General features: G+C 41.0%; 1 long non-coding RNA gene across 1 annotated transcript; it reads left to right on the forward strand.

Moving 5' to 3' along the window:
* Nucleotides 1–5064: 5064 nt before the first annotated feature.
* Nucleotides 5065–6816, forward strand: LOC141612649 (uncharacterized). The gene is made up of 2 exons (XR_012529130.1): nt 5065–5137; nt 6654–6816. It is a non-coding gene; the product is annotated as an uncharacterized LOC141612649 (long non-coding RNA).
* Nucleotides 6817–8632: the final 1816 nt, after the last annotated feature.

Here is an 8632-nt window from a genome sequence, read left to right on the forward strand (position 1 = left end):
TGCGGTTCGTTGGGGTGGGAAATACTTGTTGAGAAAAGCCTTAGAGACATCATCCCAAGTCCGAAGAGAGTCGGGTTCACAACTTTTAAGCCACTCCTTGGCACTTCCCCTCAAAGAGTAAGGGAAAAGCCTAAGGCGTACGGCATCCTCCGTCACTCCATTGGCCTTGAACATGTCACAACTATCCAAGAACTCGTTGAGATGCTCGTTGGGGTTTTCGGTGGCTCCCCCTCCGAATTGATTCCCTTGGACTAGTTGTAGCAAGGTGGCTTTCACATCAAAATTGTTGGCTTGAATAGGTGGCTTCACAATACTCGGATTCACCACCTTTTTCGGAGCCAAGTTATCTCTCATAGGAACCGCGGCCATTGTTACTTCCGTTTCCGGTGTTGCAAAAGGATTTTCGAAAGTTTCAAAGACCCGTGGTTCTCCTTGAAGGTTCTCAATTACTGGATTTTCTTGAGGAATCGGTGTTTCTATAAGCCCTCTTCTACAAAGTGAATTTAGTCTTCTTGCGGTTGCTTCGATCTCGTGGTCAATCGGACGTATTGGATGACCTCTTCGAGTTCTCCTTCTCATGCAAAAAGTCCTACACACTCAAGAGAGGGATTAGTAACAAAGGACTTAGTCTAAACAAGAATGAAAACAATTAATATCTAGCCGAACTCCCCGGCAACGGCGCCAAAAACTTGATGGTAGTCAAGCTATACCTCGCAAGTGCACGATTTTATCGTTGTACACTATTAAGGGTCGATCCCACAAGGAGTTGAAAAGATTACTAATTGTTCTAATCCGATCGTTTAGCTAAGTCGAAAATAAAAGATGATGGTTGATATACTAATGCTACCTAAAATGAAATGAGATGCAATCTAAACAAAAGCAAGATAAATGAGCAACAACGAAAGATAAGTTGTAATTCAAATGATTAAAAAGGCCTAGGACTCGGTTCTTCCCAAACTATTCGCAATTCCACATGGTTAAATTTCTAGGCTAATCACAAAGGTAGTTAGGTGAGGAGGTGACGGCTCTAATTCGCCTAAGACCCCCCTCTCGGGTTCGAAATAGGACACTAGCTCTACCCACCAACCCCCCTCTCGGGTTCGAAGGTCGGAATCCCTAACTCAATACCCCACTACCCCAAAAACATGCATTTTCCCGAGGTAGTCCGATATTTGCTAAGGTCATTAAGCCCCATCAATACCCGGGTCATCCCACTCCCTCTCTCGAGGGTCGATTTCAAACGCTAGTGTAGAGGTGTCCTACCCCGGTTCTCCCTTTCGGTCTCAACCAAGGTTAACAATAGGGTCAAGTCCCGGATATCCAAATCACAACCTAACCAACTCTCGTTGGTGGACAAGGGTTATAAATCGACACTACCCAAAATCAACCCATAAACCAAATCAATCCTCCAAACTACCCTCACCAATTTCCCCAAATAATTAGCCTTTATGAGATTTAATTAGTGAAATTACTCATGTTGGGTCAAACCGAGCCCTAGTGGAAGACTACTCACTAATCATGGTTCTAATTGCAAAATTAACAATAAAGATGGAAACTTTGATCACAAACATGGTGAGAAGATGAAATTCACTACTAAACATGCAACAATCTAACAATGGGTGGAAGGAAAGATGATTTAATCTAATAATGAGAGAGATTTAAACCTAAAGACACAATCTTTAACCAAATCAACTCAAAGATTAAGTCTTTGAGGACAACTACCCAATGATGAACAAAAGCAAGAGGAACAAAGGAAAGATGAACAATGATAAGATGAGCAATGATGGAATTAACAACAACAAACAAACAACAACAACAAATTTAACATAAACAATCAAACAAACATAAAAGATGAACAAAATGTAAACAATTGAAAATAGGGAGAGAAATAATACCAACAAAATAGTGAAAGAGGAATTTGGATAGAAATAATAAAGAAGGAAATCCTCCAATCTTCTTACAAACCCAAATTCAATCACTAATTGATTGAAGAACTTCTCTAATTAAAGAAAGATTAACAAAGAGATTAAGAAAGTTTAAAGCTTGAAAGGGTAAAATTTCTGGATCTAGGGTTGTGTGTACAAAAGGGTTTAAGAGGGGGTATATATAGGTTATACAAGGATTAGGACTGAAATTGGAAATGGGCTTTGAAACACGTATATGCACTCCCGTGGCCGGTCCCGCCGCGCCATTTGACCTACCGGTGGGAGATCCCTGGAAGTTTTGAACAAGTTTTGAAGTCATCAGTGTGCACGGCCGGTCAACCGGCCGCCGGTCACCGACCGGGGGCACCCTTTGACTTTGAAGCTTGACTTTTTGCCTTGAGAGGAACTCCCACCGGCTAGCCGGCCGCACGGCCATTTGACCTACTGGGAGTTTCTGTAACATTCTTCCATTTTCTTTGTTTCTTCACCAATCGTCCCCCCCAAATGGCTAGCCGGCACCGGCCACCGGGCTGGGAACACTCCTTCCTTGTTTCCTCCTTCATTTCTTGTATATAGGTGCTCCCAGCCGGCTAGCCGGCTGCCGGCCTACCGGCTGAGAGTACCTCTCAGCATCAATTCCTTCATTTTTCCTTGTAGATGTACTCCCAGCCGGCTAGTTTACCAGGCTCACCTACCGAGGGTACATCTCAGCATACTTCCCTTCTTCTTTCATGCAAGGCTTAGAAATCCCGTCTTTCTAGCTTCGTTTCGCCCGTTCCCGCCTCAATTTCTGCAAGGGGGCCAAAGTGTCATAGTAAAGGGAATCGGGACTAGAAACGAGAGTAAAGGGGGTACAAAACCGCCTTAAATGGGGTCAAATATGCATGAAAATAGAGGGAAAAAGAGTGCAAAATGGTCCTATATCATACGACATGGAGTTGTTGTATCATGAAGGAAAGGCAAATGTGGTTGCCGATGCCCTTAGTAGGAAGTCTACTCATTCCTTGAGTGCTATTCGTGTGCTCCCCGATGACCTTTGTGCCGAGTTTCGTAAGTTAGGTATGCAACTTGTAGAGAGTGGTTTTGATTATCTTGGTGCTATGGTTGCCGAGCCCGTTCTTCACCGTGAGATTCTAGATAGCCTTGTGGACGATGCTACCTTTAAAAGTTTTCAAGCCAAGCTTCTTGAAGGGAAAGCAAAGGATTGTGAGATTGATGCTAGAGGTTACCTTCGTTACCGAGGACGCATGTATGTGCCCGATGCCGTTGACTTGAGGAAGAGAGTTCTAGATGAAGCTCATCTATCCCCTTATTCGATTCACCCCGGAGGAGACAAGATGTATAAAGATTTGAAGCTTCAGTTTTGGTGGCCTAACATGAAGAATGACATTGTGTCATATGTTGGAAGATGTCTTACTTGTCAACAAGTGAAGATTGAGCATAAGAGACCCGGTGGTTTGCTACAACCATTGGATGTTCCTTTACGGAAGTGGGAGTCCATTTCCATGGATTTTGTGATGGCTTTGCCTAAGACCGTTGGTGGAAAGGATGCCGTATGGGTTGTTGTGGATAGGTTGACCAAGTGTGCTAGGTTCATTCCTATCAAAGAGACTTGGAGTTTAGACCGTCTTGCTAGTGCTTATGTTGAAGAGATCGTTCGTTACCATGGTGTTCCTAAGGAGATCGTTTCGGATCGTGACCCAAGGTTTTGTTCAAGATTTTGGAAAGCTTTGCAAGATGCTATGGGTAGTAAGTTGTTGATGAGTACCGCTTTTCATGCCGCTACCGATGGACAATCCGAGAGGACAATTCAAACTCTAGAAGACTTGTTGCGTGCTTGTGCCCTTGATTTTCATTCTAGTTGGGAGAAGAGCTTACCTTTGGTGGAATTTTCTTACAACAATAGTTATCATGCTTCTATCAAGATGGCCCCTTATGAAGCCCTTTATGGAAGGAAATGCCGTAGTCCAATTTGTTGGGACCAAGCAAGTGATGTCCGTGATCTAGGACCCGACAAGTTAGCCGAGACGATTGATCAAGTGAAGCTCATCCGTGAAAGAATGAAAGCCGCCCAAGATCGCCATAAATCCTATGCCGATGTTCGCCGTCGACCCTTGGAATTTGAAGTTGGAGATAAAGTGTTCTTGAAAGTGTCCCCGATGAAAGGAGTAAAGAGATTTGGAGTCAAAGGGAAGTTGAGTCCAAAGTACATTGGACCTTATGAAGTGATAAAGAGGATTGGTGCCGTGGCTTATAAGTTGGATTTGCCCCCGAGTTTGGGTAAAGTTCATGATGTCTTTCATGTTTCTCAACTTAGGAAATACATTAGCGACCCTAGTCATGTGTTGCAAAATGAGATTCCCGAGCTTGAGCCTAGTCTTTCCTTCGAGGAGAGACCGATTAAGATTTTGGATAAGAAGGAGAAGAAGCTAAGGAGCAAAGTGGTGCCCTTGGTGAAGGTTTTGTGGAAGTGTGGTGATGTAGAAGAAGAGACTTGGGAGCCGGAGGCTTCCATGCGTGTCAAGTACCCTAGTTTGTTTTCTTAAGGTAATGCCTTTTCGTTTCAAGTTTCGAGGGCGAAACTTTTTAAAAGGTGGGATGATTGTAACACCCCGCACTTTCCTTATATTTTCAAATAAACTTTTTAAGCGATTTTTATTAAATAATTTTATTTAAAGCTTATTTTCATAAAATATAGCCGTAGCCATGTAACGGTAATAATAGTGTAGATTTTAATAATATTATTCTCCGACTCGAGTTATAGTAGACTTGGGACGAAAATTCTAGTGGATACCGACTCATTTTGAGTTATTGGGCTTAACTTGACTCATGGGCCTTTTTCCCCTCTTTTCTCTACACAAAACCTCAACTAAACCCTCACAACTTCATCTCCCTCACTTGTAATTTCTGAAATTTCCCAACAACCACCCCACCATTGTTGAACCTTCCCTTACTAACCCTAAAAACCACCATATCTCACTCAATTCTTCACCAATCTCGTTCCTTTTCGCGCCATCCTCTTCCTTTTCTCATTTCCTTTCTTTCTAAGTAAGAAAGTTGTCATCTTTCTCTCTATTTCGAAATTATCATCTTTCAAGGATGTGAATTCTGGACTTAATATCTCTATTTTTGTGTTTAGGGGAGAACTTGGACAACCCGGAGGAGGATAGCTACATCATTGACGAGTCTTTAGAAGATTGAAGTGCAAAAAGGTAACGGTGATGGGTTACTCGACTTTTATGTTAGAATTTTGTGTGGTTTTATGTAGTTATAATCTCATATGAATGTTAAAAGTTGTATCTTTCATGATTGGTGCTAATTTGGATGTTGAATATCATGCTTGTTTGCAATTCTCACATGTTTGGATGAAAATCTCATGCTACATCTCTTGAATCCGAAATTACCCATTCACATGCTCAAATATGTTGTTTTTCCGAGTTAGAATCATGCTAGGATACGTAAACAATTGATGGGAAACGATTTTTGTTGGTTTCAAATGGTTTGGAAGTGTTATGCATTGAACCCGTGTGTTTGTAGTCCCAGTAGGGTGGCCGTGGCGGCCAGTCTCTTGACCGGGGGAGTTTCTGTAAGTTTTGAGCATATTTTAGAAAGGTCAGTAGTCCCACTAGGTGATCGTGGCCGGTCTCTTGACCGGCTGGGAGTACACCGAGTATTTTAGGTGATTTTGAGTTTTGGTCGTATTCCCACCGGTGACGGCGGGCCGGGTGACCGGGCCGGGAGTACACTCAAGGTCTTTTTGTGTTTTGGAAATTTGGTCAGTATTCCCAGTAGGGACCGACAATGGGTGACCTACTGGGAGTGCACTAAAGGTTTTTATGAGTTTTTGAAATTTGGTCAGTAGTCCCAGTAGGGTGATCGGCCGGCTCTTGACCGGCTGGGAGTGCACTGTAAGTTTTATTAAATTTCTGATTTTGACATGTTTTCCCAGCCGGTGGCCCGGCGGCCGGTACACCACCCGGCTGGGAGTCCCCTGTTTGTTCTATTTCACTTGCGACTTCTAATAATGATTGAGCTATGCATGCATCTTCTTTCCTATTGATAATTGGTTACTTTAAGACTCATTAATGTTATGATCATGCATAATGGTATTGGTTCTTGTTCGGACCCGAGTGTGACGTTTTACATTGTGAGACTACTCGACATTCCCTATTTATTTGCCCTCGGACATTGGGTCACGGTTAGGTGCCATTGTTTCCGAGTTGGGCTATTTTTTTTCCTTCCGCCTTTTCGGACCGGGGGTCACGGTTAGGTGACAAGGTTCCGCTTGAGGTTACTCGAGTTCGGGCACGGTTAGGTGTACCATATTTCGAGTCTTGGATACGATTTGGTATCGTTTGTCGAATCGGGTGTCGTCCATCCCGAGAGTCCGCCAGGTTTAGACTAGGACCGTATTATGATCGTCGTCCTACCAAGAGGTTGGAGTCTAGAGGGTTGTCTTGTTTGAGTCTATACTTTGTAAATTGTCTTACATATGAGTCGGGTTGATGTGTGACAGTTTGATCTAATAATTCTTCTCTCATTTATGCGTAACTACTCTTATTGCATTTTGTATACTAATCATGATCCTCTCGTCACCGTAAGTATGTTACTCTCATGCTTGTTTATTTAATTAAATTCTTAATTATTTGTATTTTGACATATTGTGGCTGGGAGAACCCTGAGTTACTCCCCACTGACTGTGGCTTTCATATTTATTATGAATGACAGGTTGGTGATGAAGCTTAAGTGGGCAAGACCGTGTGAGCTAGCGAGTTCTTACCTCGGACCTTATTAGTTATTACATAATAGACTCACCTACTCTTGAACTTATGTTAATTCGTGGGATATCTTTTCCCCAATAAATAGACTTGTGTTGTAAACTTAAACTTAACTAACTAAACTTAGTTATCGTGTTGGTGATGCCCCGCGTTGGACTTCGTTAGAAGTCTTAAAAGTTTTAAAAATCTCGTGTTTCCGCCACGATTTACTAGTTACTTTTAGTTACCTCATCGAGGGGTGTCACACACTCCGTATTCCCGACTCACATTATATCCATTACGAGCTCAAACCGATTTGACATAAGAAACCCGAATACACTTAAATGTAATGTGATCAAAATCACTAACACTATCGACTGAGATAAAGGGAAACTGTTAATTTGTTGTGTAATTCATTAATTTCTAATTATGCATGGCGTTAAGGTGATCCATTGACAAACATGAACGATGCTATAGAGAATATAGTACGGAGTACGTGCATAAGATTGACAATTAACTGAATATAAAGCATAATTCTTCTCAACAATGCACCATCAGATAACTACTCTTTCAGTTAAAATAAAGCAAATTTAAATTATTATTCACTCGGTTCTACAGAGTACGTGGGAGAGGGAGTATATAAATAAGACACCTAAATCCTAACTTACAATCTATCAATAGTGAGAAGTATATTTATTATTATTATTATTATTATAATAAAAAACAAATGCATAATTTGTTTAAAAGGTAAAATTAAGTATTTTAAACGTTCGTATAATTTCATTGTAATAGGAGCTCTATACATGATTACACATACGTTCAGATATATATATACTGAGAGATACCCGTTTGATTTCATTTAGCGTAGTCTTCGGGTTGACATTTTAATCTTTGTGTTAATTACAAACTTACAAGTTACAACAACGTTTATTAACAAAAACCATTGTTAAAATCAGTGACAAAGGTATTATTGGTATAGTTGTTGACAAAATAGGATCAATTTAGTAAATAGTATATATATAGGTGATTATTATTCTTGTCGGGTTAGTGTTTAATTATGCACTAGTTATATCTTCTTTAATAAAATTGTAGCTATTGTCCTTGTATGTAAATATGTGGCATATACTCCTTATATATAGGATCACAAAGTCAACTTGTATATATATGCCTACTCTTTTGTTATCCGACAACGATTGTACATATTGCAAACCACGTTGATCACAAATAATGCATTTGATTGTATTAAATTTAGCAAAATCATCACACCCAACAATATGGAAATCAAAGGTAAATGACAAATAACGTTTATAAAAGTGAAAAATAATACCAATACGGTTACAATATAACCAATAACATAAGTCAAAAAATCACGTACAAGTAAACCAAATGCTAGAAGAAGTCTAGAACAATAACAGCATTAACCCGGTTTCGAACGGCCGCAAAGGGATAATGAGAAGGAGGAAGGGGATAGAAGGATGGGGGAAGGGGCGGCGGACGATAACCAAGACTCCCGAAAACCGTCACAGCACCCGACCAAAAGTTGTTAACGTTTGGCTGGGTCGGGTAATGGCGGAAAAGAGAATGTCAGGGATAGTAGGACGGAATTGAGAACCGATGACGAGGTGACGTTCAAAGTCTAACCTCAAGGCAAAACTGTCCCAGTCATCACATAAACGGGGCAACATTGGAATATCACGGAAACAGTTATATGTGATGGAAAGACCTACGTTATAAGAATAGTAAAATATACGAAAAACTCCAGGCAGTGGGAGAACATTGATAAAACCAACCGGAGCAGGAATGATATCGAAAAACTCAAGCACCAATACAGAATTAACGAGCTCAGAAACATTATGAAGTTCATGGTGGGTATAGTTCAAAGGGAGGAAAGTGGTGGTCTGCCCATCATACGACCCAAACACAACAACACCATCAGGCCAAGAATTAGTT

This window comes from Silene latifolia, chromosome 11 (genome assembly GCF_048544455.1).
Source record: "Silene latifolia isolate original U9 population chromosome 11, ASM4854445v1, whole genome shotgun sequence".
In the NCBI taxonomy this organism is placed as follows: Eukaryota; Viridiplantae; Streptophyta; class Magnoliopsida; order Caryophyllales; family Caryophyllaceae; genus Silene; species Silene latifolia.